The sequence below is a fragment of the Ailuropoda melanoleuca genome, chromosome 3 (genome assembly GCF_002007445.2).
Source record: "Ailuropoda melanoleuca isolate Jingjing chromosome 3, ASM200744v2, whole genome shotgun sequence".
NCBI classification, from domain to species: domain Eukaryota; kingdom Metazoa; phylum Chordata; class Mammalia; order Carnivora; family Ursidae; genus Ailuropoda; species Ailuropoda melanoleuca.
This window is the reverse complement of record NC_048220.1, coordinates 117,985,953-118,008,812: the sequence shown is the minus strand read 5'-3', so window position 1 is coordinate 118,008,812 and position 22,860 is coordinate 117,985,953.

The window sequence follows — 22,860 nt, the reverse complement described above, 5'->3', positions numbered from 1 at the left end:
GAGGGATGTCTTCCCCACGTTTTTCCTCACAAGATAGAAGCTTCGGTATCCCTTGGAATACCATGACCAGCTGAGGCCATTTCCACTGTCTGCTACTTTTTAGAGACGTGCTGAGTGGAAGAATGGAATATAGGCGAGTATCTTTGCCCAGCATCTGATGGAAATAATGACATGGAATGGGTCTCAACCTTAATTGAGGTATGTCTAGGCGCTGTGTTACCTACATTACCTTGTTTAGTGTAAAGAACAAGTTAACAACAAAGAGTAATTATTCCTGTTATAAAGATGAGTAGGTTGAGGTTGAGAGATGCTAAGTAACAAGCTGATAGAATGTAGAGGCTGGATCCAAACCAACCTATCTCAGACTCCCACGTCTGTGTTGCCTTCCATTAAAATGTTTTTCCTTGAGCCAGTGAAATTCAGACACCTAATGAGACTAGTTGAGTTAGCCCTGCTCCTTTCAGGAATCCAGGTGAATCTCAGCTGTTTGGAAGAGGAAACTCCTCCAAGGCTGGGGCAAAATGGGACAGATTCGAGCTGAGAAAGGAAGTTGGCTGGAATATTGTGGCTCAAGCTGCTGTCTGACTGGCAAGAACAGACCATTTTTTTTTAGCAAAATGATTGAAGTTCATCTCTCTTTCATTTGGGCCTTAGAGATACCAGTAAAACAATATTCTTTCTTATTTCTGGGGTTTGGAAACTTGTTCCAAATTTATATCCAGTTCAGATCTGCAGAGAGTATGTGTGATTGATTACCTTACACGCAGCAGAAGCTGTCCTCTCCCTGTGCATTGTGCTGTGATTATCCGACTGTGGGTCTCCAGAGGTGGGTCTCAGTCATCCTGGAATCCCCAGGGCCCAGCAACAGGTCTGGCATACCGCACAGCAAACATCCATTGAAATGAACTGGTCTCCCCATGTTTCCTGTTCATAACAAAAGGAAGCAAATTTAAATTCGAATAGACAAATGTCAGTCATTTCCAACTCTGTCTGTTCCTGGGGAAAGTGTGGGCTTGGTTGACTTTTAGTTTTACCTGCTCTTACCTGTAAGGTTGGTATTGTCTTTGTGCCATAACCCACACTCTTTAGGGGAAAGCCCTCTAACTGTGGCACATAGATTCTCTGCGCCATGCCTGTTGATCCACCGAAGAATTTGACAAGTGGGTAGTGATACTTGTAACATGACCATTTTATCTGTGACTATAACTGCCAATTTTTCCACGCAAATAAGGAAATTTGGAGACAAATTAGGGGAAGCCCATAGTAATCTTGAAATATATTAAATTTGAGAGCTGCTTGGAAAATGGTTAACTTTTCCCTAGCAAAGGAAGAACAGAAAGAATTACATGAATGAGGACAGCTGCTCTGTGGTCTGAGTGGTTCTATTTGCATTTTCACTGTTAGGGTCACCATAGTCTTTTTTACTAATGTTGGTAATGCTTTGGTGGTTAGTTTCAATGATTTTCTTTATTGTGACTTGCAGATCAATCTCCTACATGGTGGTTCCATTTAACCTGTATTCCCTAGGTTTTTTCTTAAAGCAATTTATTGAACATTAACCTAAATTGAACTGCATTTACTATCCCTTGACCCAATTACTTAAGTGGTCCACATCCATTTGATTTTGATTGTCTGCTCTCTTGCTATTTGTGTTCCCTCTAATTTTACTATCAGTTGCAAAGGAGACTATTTAGCTCCTGGGTTCTTCCCTTCCCAAACCACTCTGTGTTTGAACAGTACAGCTCATAAAGGCAGCTGTTGTAATTTGAAAAATCCCAGTTCTTCTGAGTGTGGTTTATTTCAACAATTTAATTCTACAAAGATTTATGGAGTGCCTCATTCGTGATAGGACTCAGCAAAGAGCTATCTGCTTGTCCCCTTTCTCCTTTGGAGTGAGTTTGCTAGGCAAAGGTCTCTGGTCTCTGAGCAGGGTGCCTTAGCTCTGGATCCTGTCAGATGGTTTTCCAACACCAGTTTCATCTTCTGGGTTCCTTTCAACACTCCTCTCCCAGTGCATAGCAAATGTCCAGCAGGTTAGTTGGCTGCAATCATTTGTGTGCTTATAATTTCTAATTCATAATCAAGCCCTGTTTCTTCAGGTGTTCTTCTATTATAGTCCTTAGAATAGTTTCTACTCTTTGTCTACTAACATTTGTATAATATGCTTGGTCCTGGTTCATATCTTGAATTATAGTAAAAAAAAATTTTAAAAGTCAGTATCAATATGATTTGTCACTTTACATCCTTAGGATTTTCTCTTTAAACTTCTGAACTCAAGGGAGATTCACCATCTTCCTTCATTTCTCCTAACCCTTGTAAACCAACACTATGTTTTTATTGGCCTTAAACTTGTTTAAATAGAGCTAGTGGTAGGAATGGAAGTGGTTTTCTTTGTGAAACCTCATTATTTATACTGCATGAGGAAAGACATCTTTAAAGAGGGCTCCCTTTTGGTCTTTTCTGATTTCTACCCTGGTGTGAAAGTGGCATTTTGCTAAGCTTTTTCATTATTTGCTAATACATCCATCTTGTGAAGTCAATGTTTTTGTCACCAATTTGCTGCTTAAATCCCATGATGACCAATTCTCCACTAACTCACAGAGAGCATAGTCACAGGTGGAGTTCTCTTCGCCTGCAGTGCCCCACCCTATGGAGCCACAGTCAGTACAAACAGGATTTGACCTGTTCTCTTGAGGAATAGAGAAGATCTTGTCTGAAGCCACTTAGTAGCTCAGTAGTTGAAAACCCAGAAATTCCAGATTTGGGGATATTTGCCCTGATCATTCAACCGTGCCCTAGTTCAAGCCGCAGGTTATATTTTGAGTGACAGCGATTTGATTCAACCATGACATTGAACAGAAGATTGAATTACCAGAGTGTCAAGTTTACTGAAGGGAAAGACAAAACAAAGTAGGAGAAATGGTGGCAACGGAGAGAGGCAGAATTTGGTAGCTGAATGGAAGGAAATGGAATTAGTCTGTTATTTGAAAGAGCTGGGACTGTGGGGATTATGTTAACAAGCCCATCAAGTGTTTTTTTCTTTAAGTTATGTGCAATTCAGGTTTTTTGTGAAATGCTTTCTTGTGTTTCAGCAAAAATAAGATCCTGCTTCTTAGCCAAAAAGAAAAAAAAGACATGGTTAAAAAGAAACCTTTATGTTTTAAAATATGACCTTTAGTCTTAGAAATGCTTCTTTTCTTTCTGTTTGGATTTATTCTATGGCAAATGAAAGAGAAGGGTTAGACTACCCTCATTTTATCCCTGCTTGTTTTCCTGGTAGTGTCTGGATTCCACTAGACTCTCTCATTGGTGTGAGGATGTGACCATTTGGCAAATAACTGGAGGAAATATGACTTTTTTTTTTGTTTGCAGCTGTATTGTATTCCAAAAGGAGATGAGGCTCTATTACAAATTTGTTGTATAATCTTAAATATCTTGGCTCTAATACAGCTGTGTTCATAAAAGGGGAGGATAGGCAGGGTGTTTTGAATATTAGGTGCTAAATGTTCTTTTATGGACTATGTGGTTTCTCTCCATTTGAGATCCAAAACTTTGTGTAAAAATATACTTCACTAAAAGATGGGATCCCCCCCTAAGAATTAAAGAGGGATACCTAACAGTCTGGTGTGAATAATTTCATCGTTGGCTGTAAGAAGCTCTTGAAAAACATTCATTTGAAGGCTTTAAATTTATCTTGTGTGCAAAATACAATGTTTTCGAAACTTCCCAGCCCTCATGTCCGGTTACAGTATATTTGATGATCAGAGATCAATTTTCTCTATTCATTTTGTCAACTAAACACATTTTCCCTTCAATCTATTTGTCTCAATAGAATGAGACTGGCTACTTTTGGCATTTGGCATTTGTTATAGTTTGTATTTTTTCCAGATGACTTTAGCATATATGTCAGCACTATGTACATAGAGCTCAATTTTTAAAAAAAAATACAACAGAATTCAGTCTAGCCCTTTTATATAGAAGCAAATAAAGCCATATGGAAAGAGTTCATTTTTCAAATGTACTTCTAGCAGACAGAAAATTTAAATTCAGCTTTTGTAAAAGCAGGTTGAGTTTGTTTCATGTCATTCTCAGTGTTGACTCTGAGTTTGAAGAGCACTGCACTGACTCTTGGCTTTGCATCATGCACAATATCTCTTGCCTTTGTGTTTAGACAGATGTGAAGAGAAAGGGGGACTTGGGCAGATATTTTAGACAGCCAAAGTCAGACATTCTTGGAAACTGATGCAATCTAGGTTTCAGACAAGATTGTAAAGCCCCAAAGATCTTTATTGTTTCCACAGGAGGCATTGCGGGGGGTTGGGGGGTGGTGGAGCTCACGCCAAGCAATGGCATCTGCAGCCCCTGGTGGATTGACACTTACAGGCGCACTAAAACGGAAACCACTTTCCCAAGATAGCTGGACTGCCTTCATTTGGAGTCTTACTACTTTGTAGAATTTGAAGAAAACTCTCATGGAATCACGGAATAAAGACGTCAGCCAAGAAATGTCCTGGAAGACATCTGCCCTATATATGTAGTAATCTGCTGTTTGAAAAACAAAAGCATACACAGTGTAGTTTGTAATCTGCACTTTGCTTGAGAAAGATAATGATTGTGAATGGAAATACATCTGGGTCTCTTTAAGGTACCAAGCCCCATACTCATTTATGAATGTGTAATTGTTGATTGCAATCAGCCATGGTTGAGTGACATCTCTTCTCCACTCATTGAGTGGGATGGAGCAGGTTGGAGTTTCTGAGGACATGTCATAGATGGATGCTCTAAGAGCAGAAACAGATTCCAATGGGAAGGACCATGAAGGGGAGTATTAAGGCAGATTTTCCTTACCAGTGAGCTGTTCTATTTTAATAAGAAGGTGGCTTGGAAACTATGGAAAAAGCTAGATGATAAACATATTCAGAACTGTTTTTCTTAAAGTGATTGGCAGCAAGTATAGATTAATATAAAAGATTCAATAAAAATATGAATTGAAAGCAGCTGCAAAGTTATTAAAATCAAGGAAGATGGGACAATATATTCTTATTTTTAGTTTCTTTTTTTTCTGTTTTTTTTTATTTGATTGGTGTCTCATGGCTCATAAGTAAGATTTTTGAGCCTCCTATTTTATTATTTGTAAATAAAGTGAAGTATTTTGATATGTCATAGTATGTCTTCCGTTGGTGTTCTTGGTATCTATGTAGGAAATTTCAAATTTCAGGTTGCAAGTGATTTGTGAGTGGGAGAATATAATTTAGTGGCTTGTGACCGGTATTTTTTCTTAATGTTTTACTGAAGTACGGTTTACATACAGAAAAGTGCACACATGGTTTGATACATTTTCACAGATTGAACCCCCATCCCCTTAGCCAGCATCTAGATCCCTAGATCAAGAAGCACCAGGTACCCAGAAGCTCCCCCAACCATGACTCCTTCACATCACTACCCCTCCAAAGGTGTCCCACTGTCCTGACTTAAAACAGCATAGATTACTTTTGACAATTTTGAACTTTATATAACTAGAATCATACAGTATGAACTCTTTTGTGTCTAACATTATGTGTGGGAAATTCATCTGTATTATTACAGACAATTGTAGTGCTCCATTGTGTGAATATACCAGCATTTATTTACCCATTCTACTGTTGATGAGCCTTTGGGTAGTTTCTGGTATTTGGCTTTATGAACGTTTCTTTTGTTCGTATTACTTCTGTGACTATCCTGAGCAAGTCTAATAGTGGACACATGTACTCATTTATCATGAGTATATACCTAAGAGTGAAATTGTTGGGTTATTTGATATGGTATATTGCACTTTAGTGGATCTTTACCAAAGAATTTGCTGAAGTGGTTGTATCAGTTTAGAATTGAATAGAATACGATTGAATTGAATGGAATGGAAAAGAAAATGGAAGCCTGCATTACAAAATTAGTGGTAATTATTGTTTTACCAGATTTTTGTTTCAATTATATATTTACATTTGTACTAAATCTCAGTATGAAATATACCCCTTTTTCCCCTGAGTTTCTGTAAAAAAAGGTTTAAGAAGCACTTGTCTGATCTTAAGACTCAAGTCCAAGCTATTCTATTGACTGTATTACTTTAATGAGCAACAGAAATTGCCCTAGTGTCACTGAGTAGTAGAAAGGGCATTGTAGAGAGTAGGGAAATAATAATAGATCATTTAGGTTTGTGACCAACTTTCAACAATAATAATATTTAGAAATATGCCGTGATAAGAGCTACACAGGGAAATGAAAACATAAGATTGAGTAATCATTTGTGATTTTGAGACATTCAGAACAGCAACTTGGGTAATTTCACATTATCATTTCTAGTCTTGGATACTGAGAGTGCTTGTGGAGTGTGCCTTAAAAAAACCTTTCCTTACCCACGGTTCCAGCTTACCCAGTTCCTCAACCACGGGAACCAACCACTTCTTAAGTCCAAGGCAAAGTGATAATTCCATTATAATACACAAAATGTATAGCTCACATACAAAACATATTTGCCTGAGTTTCCTGATTGATCTCCCTAAATGTTTAGGACTCAATAAACAATGTAACAGGCATCTTAAGAGACTAGTATAGTTAACTGCCTGAGACTTTGTCCTGGCTCTACTATTTACTACTTATTCTTTCTTCCTTCCTTTCTTTTTTCCTCCCTCTCTCCCTCACTCCTTACCTCCCTTCTAACTTCCTTCCTCCCTCCCATTTCTTCTCCCTCCCTGCCTCCCTTCCTTCCTCTTAAAATTCCAGTTACAAGTGTGGCATCTATTGCTTAGTGTGGTTCCGTCTTTTGGGCTTATGGTTCTATTAAGAGTGAGTGTGATCATGGCATTCCCTGGCTTAATATCTTTCAATGTTTCCATTGCCATTACGAAACTTCTTCATGTGCCTTACAAGGCCCTCTGGCCCTGCCTTACCTCTTCAGGCCTGTTGAGTGACATTGCTCTTTCTTATCAGCCATATTGAATTCCATTTGATTCTTTGACTATGCCAAACTCTATAATGACTTACCTTGGAATGTTCCCTTTCCCCCTTTTGTGCCTGGCTCATCTTTCAGGGCTCATCTTAGATGACATTTTCTCTAGGAGGCTTTTCCAAAGTGTGAATTATTTGCCCTTGCTTCTATTGATTCTAGCTGTTTTCTATGTATGCTATATTGTATTTTTTTCCTCACCTGATGCAGGCTGTCTAAGAGCAAGGACAGTGTCTTTCTCATTCATCTTTGTATCTCTAAAACAATGTTCATTGAGTCAATCATGAAACCCAGGGGTATTCTTTGAAGGGTAGAATTGTAATTTTTATTTTTGTCTTTCTACTTTAGTGACTAATTTTTCTGTGGTGAACATACATTAACTGTCATAAGATTGTGAACATTTTGGAATGAGTTAAATATAAAAAAATAAATTAAAAAATTCAGATCACTGTAAGAAAAGGAAAAAGGGCGGTAAACTATAACCCTGATATCCATGCCTGGTGTTTAAAAGGTGATAGAATTCAGGGCACGTGGTTGTTGCTATCCCAAATGTTTTTAGGATTTAGGGTGAAGATTGTAGGGTATAGCCTGTTATAAGCAGGTGGAATTAGAGGGGAAATGAGTTATGATTAAGGAGGGGGAGGATCATTTAGGAGAGACAGATGGGACCAGCTGTGTGTGAAAGTTCCCTGAAAAATTGGAAGAAAATAAAAAGGTTTCAAGTATAAGAAAAATAAGAGCTGCAGAACCAGGAAATAGTAGAAAAGGCTAGAGGAATAAGAAGTACAAAGTTTAACAGAGAAAAGAGGGACAAAGGAAAGAAAAGAAGAAGAAGACAGGAATAGGGTTTGGGAGGGAAACAAATATATCTGAAAGATATTTAGGGAATAGGTCAGGAGGGAAAAGAAAGTTAAGTCCTGCCCAGTGCAGGACATCTGGGCTCCTGCTTGTGGTAGATCTGCTTCGTTCGGCCCTCCAGGTGCAGCTGTCAGAGCCACACAGTCCTGCAGGGATTTCTGAAAAGTCCCCTTCAGGTCACTCTTTTCTTTGGGAGGTTTTGTCTTCCAAACTTAAGTGCACTGGGCCTCTGGTCTGAGCCATTTATTTACGTTTTGAAATGTGAGCATTCCATGTGAACTTTCCCTACCCTGCTGTATCTGTGTGCCTGGGACAAAAGACATGACTTAGCTGTCAGTACACTGAAGTATGCAGCCTGCCTGTAGGTCAGGTCACAAAGCAAAGCTGTTTAAAAAGTATGGGGCTCCTCTCGGGAGACAGCTGTGTATCCATGCAGCATTTGTCAGCTGTGCTAAAGATGGAATTGAGGACAGGAAGGAATATCCAGAAGAATACTATATGATTGGAAAGGTGTCATGAAGTGTTTTCAACTGGTATGAAGTCAGGTTTGAAGTGTTGAGGTCAAGGGTAAGTTCCCTTTCCTGTGGAGCCCAAGACATTCTCTGGCAGAATTTCGGAAAACTAGTTGTGGTAGGTATAAAAGGGCTACCTGAGACTCATTGACCATGAGTCTTTCTGCTAATTTACCAAGATGAAGCCTACAGGCCAGAGTCCAGGGGTGAGCATATTTCCTTGGGCTTAGGAGGGGGTAGTAGTTGTACTGTATCATTTGTTCTCTTATCTTGCCATAGATTCTACTTGTAATCATGGATGGTTGGTCTTGGAAATGCATCCTCTTGGCCACTGTCCAGTGAGTTTGCCAAACGAAATTGATCTTGAAGGTGAGAAGGCTAAGACAGGTGGTTAAATTGCCTTCATGATTCCTGGGGAAGAACTTAACTTTCATGAGATGATTATATTCAATATATGGAACAACATGGGGTGGGTAATGCAAAACTTGCTTTCCCTTGTGGCCTTAAATTTATTTATGAGGCTATAGAGATTTTTGCTGAGTTTGGTTGTTAAGTTTGTAAACAATCATGGGAAGTAGAGTTAGGCAGAGCTAGGATGGCCCACTGGCTCCAGGGACGACTCCTCTTCTGTCTTTGGCATGGGTTGCAAGCAGCTTTCCACTTTTTGGTATTGCTCTCCCATTGGAATGATTATTTTATGATGCATTGTGGAAACTATTATGTTTGCAGATATGCTCATATGGAAAATATTGAGGCTCATTCATGTCTCTGTCTTCAGGAAACAATTGTGATGTTGTGGAAATGACACGGATTAGCAAGTGGGATAGTTCTAATTTCAAATCTGGGCCCTGCCACATACTGGAAAACCTTGGACAGCTTGTTTAACCTTACGGCTTCAGTTTCCTTACCTGTAAGAGAAGGATAATAATATTTACTCATGCAATTGTTGTGAATGTTGAATAAAAAGTGTTTATGTTAGGGTTCTTAGTCTGCAGATAGCAGAACTTGCTTTCACTGACTTAAGCAGAAAGGTATTTATTCATTAAGGGATGTTAGCTCAAAGAATCATTGGGAATGCAGAAAAAATGGCCTCTGGGCTGGGCTTCCAAGAATCACACTGCAGAACTGGCCTGCTAAGAGAGATGCTTCTGCAGTGAGTCTCAGAACCAGATTGCCTCTGCTCTGGTCAGAAATTGATAAATCAAAAGCTGTCATTGCTGTTGCTCCTGGAGGAGCCAAATGCTTCCGCTTTTGCACTTAGCAGAAAAGCTGGACTCATCTGAGAACCTTCCACATCTCACTGTGCATGTCTCTTCTCCCACCTGTAGTCCTAATACACTCTGCTTCAAAGGGTTATGGCCCTTTTTACAAAGATTACTTCCATTTTGCCTTCTGATCTTTTGTTGCTACCTTGTTACCCAGAATGGCTTTCCTCCTGCTCTCCACCCATCAAAATCCTAGTAACCTTAGAGGCATAACTACAGTTCTTCTGTTCCAGGCATCACAGAATTAAGTCATCTCTCTTTCCTTCAAAATTTTTAAATGATCTCTGTCAGATTACCCTCATTTCTCTGATATTGTTTTCTTTGCTCGTTATTTTAAAATTTCCTCATGTGATTTTTAAAATCTGCTCCCCTTAACTAAACTGTTAAGTGTCTTGATAGCACGGATATATATAAAATTTAGTGATCTCTATAGTAGTGAGCACAATGGTATATATTCAACAAATGTTTGCTGATAACAGACCCACTGGACTTTAATATACTTAGACCTGGCTCCATTAGGAACCGTAGGGGATGCTGCGATGAGCCTCACAGATCCCCCTTTGGGACTCTGCCCGCTGCTTTACCTCAATTTGGAACAGCTCGGAAAGGGCCATCCCAGCTTCACAGGTCCCTATCGGGTTGGAGAAGGTGTTTGTTGAGACTATGTCACAGACCAGCTTCTCCCTCAGTCCCATTTCTGAGTCCTTTCTCTTCTTTAGGTGCTGATCTTGAGAGTATGCCCCCATAGATTTCCTACACACTAATCTCAGGGTGTATTTGTAGGAACTCAACCTGCTATGGGAGCTGTGTGATAAGATAAAAGCAATAAGCAATTTGAGGGCTCTGAGCTTGGTTTCATGTGTTTGAAAAAAAAAAGAAGTGATTCAAATTTTGGTAGGGTTTTTTATGCCTGCATATTTGAAATCAGGGGCGTGTAATTATTATCATTTTCAAGTGATAATCCTAAAAACATTAGTAACTAAGGTGTGTCTTTAATTCAGGTAGGCTCTGTCACTTTATTCAGAGTGATGCACATGAATCCACAAATAGGTCAGTTTTAACATGTATGTCTTATTAAATGCAGAAACTTTGAAGAATTACTAATGGGTCCTGCCTGGTGGAAACTGAGTATATCATAATGTTGATAAAAGACTTACTTATTCGGGTGTTCTAAATGAATTAAAAAACAAATGAGGTAAAACAGAAATAACATAAATTTGTTTAAAAATTAATCAAACTTTCAGTGACTCGCTGTCAATTTGATAGAAGTTGCGTTTACTAAGTTCATTGTTTTGCAGTGAGAATTGTGCATTTGGAAAGTTATTAGCTGTTACAGTGCTTCTGTTTACAGACAGGACTGTGTTTTTATACTGTGCAATTATATTGCATGTGTAACTTGGCTGTTCCTCCAGGGTCAGAGTCATACAGCTAGAAGCAATCTTAGATTTCATCCAGTGAGTCTGTGTCTCTTAGCTCACATGTAAGGTTTTTAAAGGAGATGAAAAGAAAAAAAAAAAAAAGTCCAGAGTCAAGGTCCATCTAATAGCCAGGCCAGGTAGCTAATCCAGGATCTTCAAATTCCATTCCTTATGTGTGGTAGTCCCTTTCTGCATCTGTCTTTTGGGGGATTATTTATGTGAAGCTCCTCTCAGAGCTGAAGGATGTTTTTTCTCACTTGCATTTTTTTATGCTACGCAAAAACAATTGGAGCTTTCAGATCAGAGTGTCTGAATTCCATAAAATAACAAAAACTCAAACAAGTTTAATTGACTCAAGAGAGTGACTTTTTTGGTCTCCATAATACCCAGCTGATAAATTGACAGAAATATTTATTTCTCAAATTACTATTGTACCTGCTAGGAAGACATGCTTGACATGAACAAATACAAGGGAAATGGGGGTGAAGCAATATCCTTCTTTACCTTAAATGTGTAGTTAAGTTTAACTCAAAGGCTGAAGAATAAAAAAAGATACATTTTTAAAGTATCTTCCCTTCCATTCCCTCCCCCCTCATCAGTTTTTTGCATCAACCTGGCCTGCTCAGACCCATGAACCTATGGTTTGTTCTCTCACTTGAGGTTGAGAGTATAGAAAACATCAATTTGCTGTAGGCCCTCTGTGAGGCCATGTTTCTAGATTTGTTTAGAAACTTGGAATAGTTCAGTCTTATAGTGGGAGAGCAGTGTATCTATCAGATTAGGCTGGAACCAGAGACAGAAGAGGGGTAATTGGGCCCAAAGTAAATGGTGATTTAGCTTTTATTTGGCTAATTTGCTTCTCCATAGACAGCCCAGTGATCATATAAATATTTTGGCCATATTTGGTCATCTTCATGACTCAAATCTACCATGTACTGTTCTGTTACCTCTAGAAAGGTCAGGGCTATCCAGAGCTGTTTTCCTACAATCCATTTAACAAACCAAACCAAACCTAATTTATAACCAGAAGAAGAAAAGGCAAAATGTAAGTAATGACTATACATAGCCATTCTAAGAATAAATTCAGTAATTGACTCCAATGAAGTTTTTAAGGTATCAATATCTAAATTCTTTTGTTGGATTTATAATACATTTTGAGTAGTTTTGTGCCTCTCTCTGACTTCCTCACCCCAAACAGATCTTGCTTACAAAGTTTAGGCATCAGATGATAGAAGCTTAGTTTCTATACCCTGATCCTCTAGTGAAAACTACCTTATTAAATACAATTATTTCTTTAAGGTGAACTCAATGTTGGCGTGAAACTCTGCAGTTGCAGCGAGTCTTGGGAAGGACTCATTCCCTAGTTTTCACATGATGATTATTCATGTGAATTATTCTTACTTCACAGCAGTCATTGATTACTGATAGATAGATCATCTCTGACATGCCAGACAGTATATATGGGTCCAAGTAGATACTCTTTCTGCCAGTTTTCAAGGTTTTAACTTTTATCAGGTATACTGTATTATATTCAGAGATTAGTGTTATGTGTGGTGGGGTTTTATATTTGTACTTGTGAGCCTCAGTGGCACACAAATCACAGAGGCCAGGTCTGTATTCTTACTGCTAATACCACTACAATGCCATTTATTGAATGGTGACCATGTGCTAGTCACTGTGTAGAGGTATTGTATATGTTATATTTAATGGTTTCTGTAACAGTGCAAGTTAGGTATTATTATATCCATTTTATATATGAAAAACTTGAGGCTGGGAGAAATGAAATAACTGATCCAGCCAGATCTCTCTGGGTTCAAAGCTCTTAATTTTGCATTCTTTTCACCAGGAAAATAATATCTGTGCAATGCAGATAATCTGGAGATGGATTAATCTGCCCATTTTCCATATAACAGTTTAATGCAGAAATATTCTGCTTTCCTTTTATTTTTCCTAAGTGCTATGAATTACCCCCCTTTGTCTACAGAACCTAACATGGTAGCTGTAATACTTAAAATCACAAGCCATCTGTGGTAGTGGCAAAGTATGCCTGGGTTTGAATCCTGTCTCAGCCATTTACTAAATATTTCACCCAGGTAAGTCATTCAGCCCAATCCCCAGGGAGCTCTGCCACCTAAATTGCACCTTAGCTTTGTCCTGCCTTGAAGTGAGGGAGCTGGGCTTTCATACTCCCTCACCAGCCAACCATTGGCTAAGGGCCTACAAGAAAGGATGTGAAAGTCTACGCAATTTCAGTGATCTGCACCTGTGACAAGGGGTGCTGTCTGTGTTAGCCACTAAAGCTCTAAGAACCTGGGAAGGTAGAGCACACAGACTGGCAAACCAGGTCCCAGGGTCTGGCCAGAGCACAGGCAGGATCCAGTGCAGTGTGGGAATTTCTCTATCTGTCTAATGCACTATGGGCATATCCTGTGCTGTAGGAATGGCTGCCTGGCAGGACCACTCAGGATAGACCCCTTACTGTTCTGTTGTGGGGTTGCAGCTGTGATTCCTGCTCTTCTCAAGGGTACCTGGGACCTTTTTGTCTTTTTTTCCTCTTTCTGCCTTGATAAGCAGAACAGTGATCTTGGGCCCTGCTGCTGAGACATGGGGTATGCAAAGAGGAGTAAGGCAAAGTCCCTGGCGTTCCAGAACTCACTGTCTTGTAAAGGAGACAGCCATGTAACAGTTGGCTAAAATAGCTCTTAAAGACAATGACACTGGGGCTGTGAGGAGGTAAAAACACAGTGCTATGGGAACACAAGAGAATTCAAATGGGGGCTTTGAGAGAAAGCTTTATGGCAGTGGTGGCATTTCAGCAAATCCTTGAAGGTTAAATATCAGTAAGATTTTTAGATGGGAAAAAAGAGGTTATTATAGATTGAAAGAACAGCAGGAGCAAATACTTTGAGAAATGAAGCTGATAGTTTGCTCAGGGCAATGACTGACTGGCTGTTCCCCTGGCCATGGGGGTACTTTAGTGGGATGTGAGTCAGGAGAAGCAGGGCCTTGATGCTGTGGAAACTTTCACATGGGGCCAGTGCTGTCTGTAGTGGCCAGGTTTTACAGCACATGCTGTTAGCACTGTGGTCTCGTTATACCACATCAAAGGTGTACTTCAGTAAACTGTTCTCATAGTGACTGCAACATAGATGACTACAATAGGTTCCAGTGGAAGTTTCTGTTGATGCCCAGGAACAACAGAAATAACATCCCAAACTGAACTGTAAGAACAGGAATTATAAGCCAAGGTTTTAATGTAAAACCTTGAAACCCTCATCCATATTGAGGGTATAAAAGGGTCTAGGAGAGGAGTACTTTTGAAAGAGGATTGGTGGAGAGCCCTTTTGGGGAGAGTGGGTTCCAACCCAAAGGATTCCCCAAAGGAGTTGTTCCCCATTCTCTTTAAAGAAAGAGAAAGCAGCTGCTAGGACACTGATTGGAATTGTGTGTCCCTTTGAGCTTAGGGAATACAGTGGACATGTCTGACATCACTGGAAAGTCCAAAGAGTGAGAGATGGACTAGCTGGTTGCTTTGAGCTGAGGAGTAAAGGAGAGAGTGCTATGCATGGGATGGATCTGTACTTTCAGAGTTGTCGAGGCAGGTGACGGGGGTTGCAGTAAGAGATAGCTGGTGTAGGGTCTCCTTAAGTCCTGTCTGAAAGGTCTCATGGAAGGGCACTCAAACCTCAGCAGACAAGCTGGAGGTACAGCTGGCTTTTTTAGGGCTAAGGAAAGAGTAAGCCACCAGCTGGAATAGAAATGCATCATGTTGGTGGCAGACCCACAGTTATGGAGCATCTCCAAAGAACGCAGAAAAGTGCCCACAAGAGATTCATCTTTAGACATGTGCCAGGTCCTGAGAGTGGCAGTGCTGAAGTATCACAATCATATCAGTTAAGTAAGAATGCATCCATCCTATTTCCTTTACTTCTTCCACGACTTCTAATTCAGAGGCATCAGAAAGTACAGTTAGCAAGCTGAGGGGGGAGGAATAAAGTACTGGTCCATGGTGAGGGAAGAAATTGTCTTTAGCCCATTTCCTGACCTTAGGCTTCTTGTCTATAATAGGCCCTCACTTGGGGTAGGGGTGATAGGCAAGGAAAAAAGTAACTTTAGAGCAAGACTGGAGTTTACATGGGCTTAGATATTTTAACTAATGGATTGGAGTATTCATATTTCTTAAAAGTTATCAGGAAAGTCATGAGACTACTCAGATTTTCACCCAAGGGTATCCACCAATTAAGCTCCATTGAATAAGTCATTTTATGGCTAAATTCCATGAGTTATGCTTGTTTAATGTAATGCTGACACTACCAGTTAGTCTTACTGTTTCCTTGGGAAAAACTCATCCAGTTCCTAGAAGATGGAATACAGCATGTCAACACTCCCTTATTTGCATGTGTTAGGTAATACCATGATGGTTATAAGCATGCCAGCCAATGAATTAATGATTCTGATTTAAGAGCCAAATAAATGACTTCCAGGCTCCTAGGGTCACACTGAGTCTTGAGTGAAATGAGACATGTCTTTAGTTGATCTGCTTGAATTAGTCCTAGGATCAGATATGTGGGACCTTGCCACGAGCATCTGGGCCTTCACCTTTCTTCCTCCAGGTGAACCACAGACCCTCCTCCATCAGTTCACTAGCTCCCACCATGCCCCTTAACAGAGCACTGATCCTGATGGTTCCCAGTCTAAGGCAAGGAAACATTACTTTTTCCACAGTGGGGTTCTGGTAGGCCTTCAGGACTTGAATAAAAGGCAACCCAGATGCTAATGCTTAGGGAGTGACTACATTGTCTGAGCTCTTTTAAAAATTACGTGCTAAGCATGTAAAGAACCTGTGCATCCTATTCAATCCTGCTTAAGCATTTTGTAGAGCAAAGTTTTCTTTTAGACTGTGGTTGGCAAACTTCAACCCATGGGCCAAATCTGGCCCTCTGCCTGTTTTTCTATAATCTGTGAACTAGTAATAGTTATTACCTTTTTAAATGTTTGGGGAAAAACATCAAAAGAAGAATAGAATTTTGTGACATGTGAAATTATATGAAATGCACATTTTAGAATCCATAAATAAAGTTTTATTGGAACATGGCCATGCGTATTCATTTACGTATTGTTTGTGACTACAGTGAAAGTTGAATCCATGCAACAAAACAGTATGGCACAGCCTAAACTATTTACTGTCTGGTCGTTTACAGAAAAATGTTTGCCAATTCCTGATCTAAACTATTACACTACCCCCCCATTTATAATTATATCTTGATCCAAGAAGATTCTTTCTTCCATGCGTTTCTTTCTTCTATATGTTTCTTTCTTCCATATGTTTAGGTTGTAGTAATCATGGGGTTGCTGATTTAGAAAATGAATCTTCTCTTGCTAGGAGATTTCAGTGTAAGATAGTGGGCATAGCACTCAACAGAAAGAACACCTGGGGTTTAGGCTGGATTATGTCATTAGCTTAGAGACTCTATCTAGGGTGGTCATTTCACCTTTTTGGGCTTTGAGGAATGAATGGTGTCACAGGTTTTCAACCTGTGCTTTGAGGAATACTGGTCACTCTTTGGGTCCTTTCAGGATCAAATAGAGAGGGTGCTCTCAGTACCCCACTACTTGATCTTCAACCCGAGTCCCTGCAAGAGTATGGACTTTACATACTGGGCATTTGCTTGAGATTTTGATGATAGAAAGGATTGGCTGCTAAACATTTTTCGAAAAGCCATAGAATCAGATCATCCCCAAGGTCCCTTACTGTCCCATGAGGCTAAGAGGAAGGAAGAGCTTTTGGGATATGATACTACTCAGAGGTTTAAGCCATAGACAGGAGATGCTGACCTTCAAATTCTAAATCCAGCTTGTTGGCATATTATATAATAGTCCACCTGTTTCAGTTTTCCCATCTGGATAACAGAAGCAGCACATTAATTGGGTTCTCTAAAGCATTTGGTAGTTATGGCAATATATACCATTTGAGGAAGAAATGGTGGTCTGGTTAGTTTATTCCAGTTTTTGGCTCACTAAAAACTCAGAAGTGTGGATTCTACTGGGGAAGCTGAAAGGTGAGGAGCCCTTATCTCTTTCACGTCAGTCCTCAGGGTTGACAGAGTTTTGATGAGCAGTTCTTTAAAAACAATTTGAAATCAGTGTTGCTTTTTATTCTTAAGTGTAAACCATTATGGTTTTGATTGGTGAAGCTCATGAGAAAGCCTAAAGAGGCTGGAAATAATAAGCCACAGTTTCTTTTTACTCTCTAATGTAGACATGACTGGATATTTTTAGGTGCATTATCTTTGTGTTGATAAACATTTTCAGTTATTATCTTAAGAAGACGAGCGTAACTGAATTTGCAGTCCACATTCTCTGAGTTTTATGCCCATTTGCAAATGACCGTTCATCCGCCCACTTGAAAAGATTAATGATAGAGGGCAGGCAAATTGCCTAAGGTACAGATTTGATTTATTTTTACTAAATAATGCTTAATAGTGGGTACATTGGGGAGATGGTGCTGATAATTTTTTCTGCAGTTAAATTTTAGAAGTACAAGTGAGTGAAGAAAGGTAGAAGCGATGTTCAAAGGAATGATAGAAGGGTCCATTAAATTTTATTTTAAATATGCACACTCAATTTTCTTTCTCTCCCTCCCTCCCTTCTTTCATTAGTTCTTTCCTTCCTTCTTTGAGTTTAAACAGGAGAAGTTTATTTTCTCCCATTTGGGGAGGTTGGAAGTCTGAGATCAGGGTGCTAGCATGGTCGAGTTCCTATGAGAGCCCTCTTCCTAGCCTGCAGGTGGCTGCCTTCTCACTATGTATTCTCATGGCAGAGAGAGAAAGAGAGTGTCTCTTTTGATATCTCTGGTGTCCCATCAAGGGAGCTCTACCTTCATGACCTCATCTAGCCCTAATTACCTCCCAACTCCAGACACCATCACAATAGGTGTTAGGGCTTCAACATATGAATTTGGGTGTGCTTTGGCGGGGGGGACATTCAGAACATTCAATCCATAACAGAGGCCAAAGATAGCTTTCTAAAACTTAGATCTGAACTCATCACCTTACCTGTCTCCTGCTTACAGACCTCCTTGGCTTCCTACTGCCTATGGGCCAGTGTACAAATTACTGAATGTGTGTCCTTCATGACTAGATTCTGTTCCCTCTGCTTGTCCTATACTAATCACCCAACTCAGCCTATGCCCAGGTCACATTTCACCATCCTCCAAGCCTTTCCTTTCTCACCTCCAAGCCTTTGTACTTGCTGTTCCTTCTGGCTGGAACACACTTATTTCCTCTATGTTTTCCTGAAAAATCCCTTGATATATCTTACGCCAGTGTCCCAGAAGCACACCTTGAGGTGAGAACTCATGTAGGCACACTCAATTTATTCAATAAAAGTTTATTGACCATCATATACCAAGTGCTGCAGTGGCAATGACAGTGAATTAATTAGAGACTTGCTGTCAAGGGACCTGCTGTCTAGAGAGAAGTTGAGAGGCAGCGTGGATCCTCTCTGTTTCATTCTGATAGCCCCACCCTCCCCTAGCCTACAGACTATGGGTGACTTGAGGTGCAGCTGGCGGGGAGGGCTCAGCTTGATGGAAACACTGCATGCATGAAATGACTAATTCTCTCCCATCTATCCCAATGTTCTTCCCCACTTCCAGTTTGGACAGCATCGATTTATGTTTCAAATCATTTTCAGATAAGAGATTTTATTAAAGAAGATACACAGGCTTACAGTCCTCTCTGTTCAGCATGAGGTTTGGACCGGTATCTGCAATGGGGCATTTGGGAATAGAATTATGGAAGCTCTGAATCCAAATATTCCAACTGTGATGTTATACCATCAGGGTTCCCAGAGAAATCCTGGGATCCCACCCCTGGTCTGCAGTTGAGACCAAATTGTTGGCTCTGCCCCCAATTGCTCTATCACTCCTGGATAATCGCTTGATTTCCCTTCTCAGGTTCCTGAAAGGGGAGAAGGGCTGGCTTTTCTTCCTGCGGCATTATTGTGGTAATTCACTGGGAGTTCGCTCTTAACTGTCTTTCACTGGAAACCTCCATGAAAGTATATGATCAAGATTGAGAAGGCATGGTGGAATGAAGTATCCCTAGATTTCTAGTCATATTGGGGTGGCTCGGGGGATGGACCATGTATTTCAGATCCTGGTTCAATCTCCTGAGTTGGGAACTTTGAAAAGAACTTGGACTTTGGAGGGTTCAAATTTGTTAGTTCTTGGCCAAGCACAACTTTCCATTCCTAAGGAAGAAGTCTATAAAAAGGCCATTTGGACTTCAAAGAGATGATATTTTGATGCATTAAGTGTACATATGAATCAGAAACATGTGGATTAAATTTCCTGTTCAAACACGTGGCCTTGACAATTTCAGGGGAAAGTGTTTGGCAAAGTCTGCCTGGGATTTGGATAGAGACGGAGCCTTTTTTTATGTTTCAGAAGTTTTATCTTCTTCTATGTACCCCCCTGTGATGAGATTGACGTAGCCCTGATGTATATTCAGAGGGTGGCAGGGGAAAAATTGCCTCTTGATGAGTACATATTGAGTTTACTAAAGAGGAGGAGGATATGGACCTTTGTTAGAAGGGTCACTGTAGTTTACAAAAACCCCAAACCCAACCAAATAATTTTTTCCTGGAATAAGGGCATGGGAAAGCAAGACACCAATTACACTGGCGACAAGTGCTGTGGGACAGTTGGCTCTGTTTTAATGACTAGTGTCCTGCCCTCTCAGTCCAAGGCCACCATCAGTATTGGTGTGACCTTTGGTAGGCAGCCATTAAAGAACTCAGGAGGAAAACCAGCCCTTCTGAGCTTGGCTGCCAAGGTACCAGTCTCTGCACAAACTTTGGTTCGTCTACAGTTTACTGGCTGTAGTGTGTATAGGATGCCTTCCTAAGTTCCCCTGGAACAGGCTGCCTGAGTCTAAGAGGGGCTAGAAAATTGTACTAAGGTCAGCTCTCCAATGTGAATGGGTGATGACCTTCCATTCAAATACAAAAGGGTCCTCCAATCTATCCTGGAGAAGAATATGGAGACTGAATCATTGTTTGGTTGAAGGTTGGGTACAACGTTCTTTCTCTCTTTTGGTTCTAGAATGTATTTTTTTCCTTAATATAAATAATTCTTGCTAATTGTAGAAAATTTGAAAAGCACACTGTATAGAAGAAAATAAAAGTCTCCATAATCCAATAACTCAGTCATCATTATCATGGACATTTTTCCATGCCATTAAGTATTTTCAAAAACATTACTTTTAATAGTTTTTAAATTCCACAGTACAGATGTTTCAGAATGTGTTTGACCAGTCTCCTGTTGTTAATATTTAGTTTGTTTTCAGTTTTTTTTATTATGATAATTCAGAGATAAACATTCCTGAATATAAATCGGTGTTCCTGTCTCTGATTATTTCCTTAAGGTAGATTTCTGGCGAGGAGATTGCTCACTTGGAGTGAACATTTTTATACATTATGCCAAGTAGGTTTCCAGGAAGTTTGCATTAATTTATTTTCCCCCACTTGCAGTGCATTTGAAGGTCTCATCCATTCTTCGAAGCCATACCAGTGTTGGAGGGCACCCTATTTATTCATACACAGACTCACAGATGGAGATATTTATGAACGCTTTGCAAGCTGAACCTCTAGTAAGAATGGCAGTGACCATGGATGTTAACCACTGAGCTAGGAAGGAGGTAAGAGCCCTGCAGAGCATTTAAAAGGATCTTGTTGGCTTTGAGTACACTGGCTACAGTTTTCTTCTCTTCAGGCCACCAGGGCTCTAATTATTCCTTCTTCTTTTTTTTTTTTTTTTTTTGAGTTGTTCTAAGAATCTGCATGGCTGCTTCCTTGAGGGCTCCCCACAAACTGGTTCTAGACTGACTACATGGGGTAGAGATCCTCTTCGAAGCCTGTTCTAGATTTTATCGTTAAGAGACACAGGGACCATACACTTGACTTTCCAACCCAACAGTGCTGAGTGGGAGCTAGGATCTGGGACATCTAGGCAGTATATGGCCCAAAGCCAGAATGTTCTTCTCTGCATTGGCCAGGGAGGGTTACCCACTCTGACTATTAGTTCAGAGATACCTGAATTGTATTGTGCTATCAATCCTTCCTGGCTCCAAAAGCCAGTGGGTTTTTACATCAAGTTTATAATGTGCCACAGGAGAATGGCAGTCCTGTCTCCCAGATTTAGTGGGGTATGCCTTCCAGGTTCCATGATCCCAACCCACCACCTCTCTCTATATACTATTTAGGCTCCCATTCTCCCATGTCTACTGTATGTTAGGAATGCAAATTAACATTAATATTAGGTTAAGTAGCACATCCTTTGGGGAAGTAAGTTTTCTGTTAAGCAAGTCATCAATTAACAAATTCCAAAGTCAAAGACACAGATTTTGCAGTTATTTTGCTGGATTTTCAATGGCAAAAAAAATCTACTCCATTAATTAAGTACTTATAGTAGACTTGTGGAAATATGAAAACAGTATTTTAAAAACATCTTAAAAACTAAAAATAAAAGAAAAAAGAAACCCTATGAAATTTCCATTTACTTTAGGCCACATAGTGTTCTGACAGGCATAATTAATGATATAATTTCCTGAGTGTCCATAGGTCCTGTTTTTTTTTTTTAAACCTATAACACACACATATAACAAAAAACCAAACAGGTAATTAAAGTGCTTCCCATTTTTAACGAGTAAACCCTTCAGAAACCTGTCAGGCAACATCCGGGCCCCACCTCCCACTCTTTATTAACTGACATGTCAAAGAAGAAAACCATATCATTTTTATGTTCCCATGGCACAGAAACTAATTTTGGGTATTTTAGGCCAGGGAGATTTATAGATCAGCATCAGAAACTTCTCTTGGGTTCCTGAGAGAGTAGTAACATTCCTGGAATTGGATGGATTTAGTATCCTCCCTGTTTAAAATATGGGCTCCTGTCAAACCTATGGGTATCCCTGAGTAACCTTCTATTATGGCCCAGCTGTTCCTTAAAAGAAGGAATGGAAAATGTCAGCACACTGTGGCAGGTCTCCCCTCCTTTGCTGGGTCACCTTGGGGAGGATTGGGTTGAGCAGCAATTCTGCAGGAGGGTTCTTAAGTTCTCAGGAGAATCTCCTGCCAAATCCTGTTGATGGTGGCCTTTGAAATTGGGCATTTGGTGGAAAGGGAGAGAAAGGGTAGCAGGGAATCAGCATTTTGGAGAAAATGCCATGTCTTTCATTAGATCAACTTTCTCAGGGAGCCTCAGGAGGAAGGAAGTTGACGTTTCAGAGTATAAACAAAAAAATTATATAAGGCTTAAATAGAGTGCATTTGTTTTGACTTTTGGTGTTACAAATTTGTTCGTTGGCCAAGGAGAAATAAAGGTATAATTATCATTTGGTTGGATTACCTAGTTGATAGCCACAAAAGAAAGCTTTTAAAACTTTGATGAAAGAAATTTAATGAAAGTCTGGTTACCTTTTAGCTGGTAAGCTCCATGAGATTAGGTGTATCTTGTTTTGCTCATCATCATATTTCCAGTGCCTACAGGTACATAGGGTATGACTATTTGGTGAATGAATGAATGAATGAGTGAATGATGAACACTCAGTCCCAGTTCAAATTTCCTATTCTCCATGGAGATTTCCCTAATCCATTCTGATTTCTTTCTTTTCTGAATTTGACAGCTTGACCTGTTTTTTGGAAACTAGTACATTCTCCCTTGTATGACTATTTAATGATTGTGTGTGTGTGTGTGTGTGTGTGTGTGTGTGTATGTGTGACTATGAACAGAACTCTGGAAGTCAGGAGCTATGCCCTACTCTTCT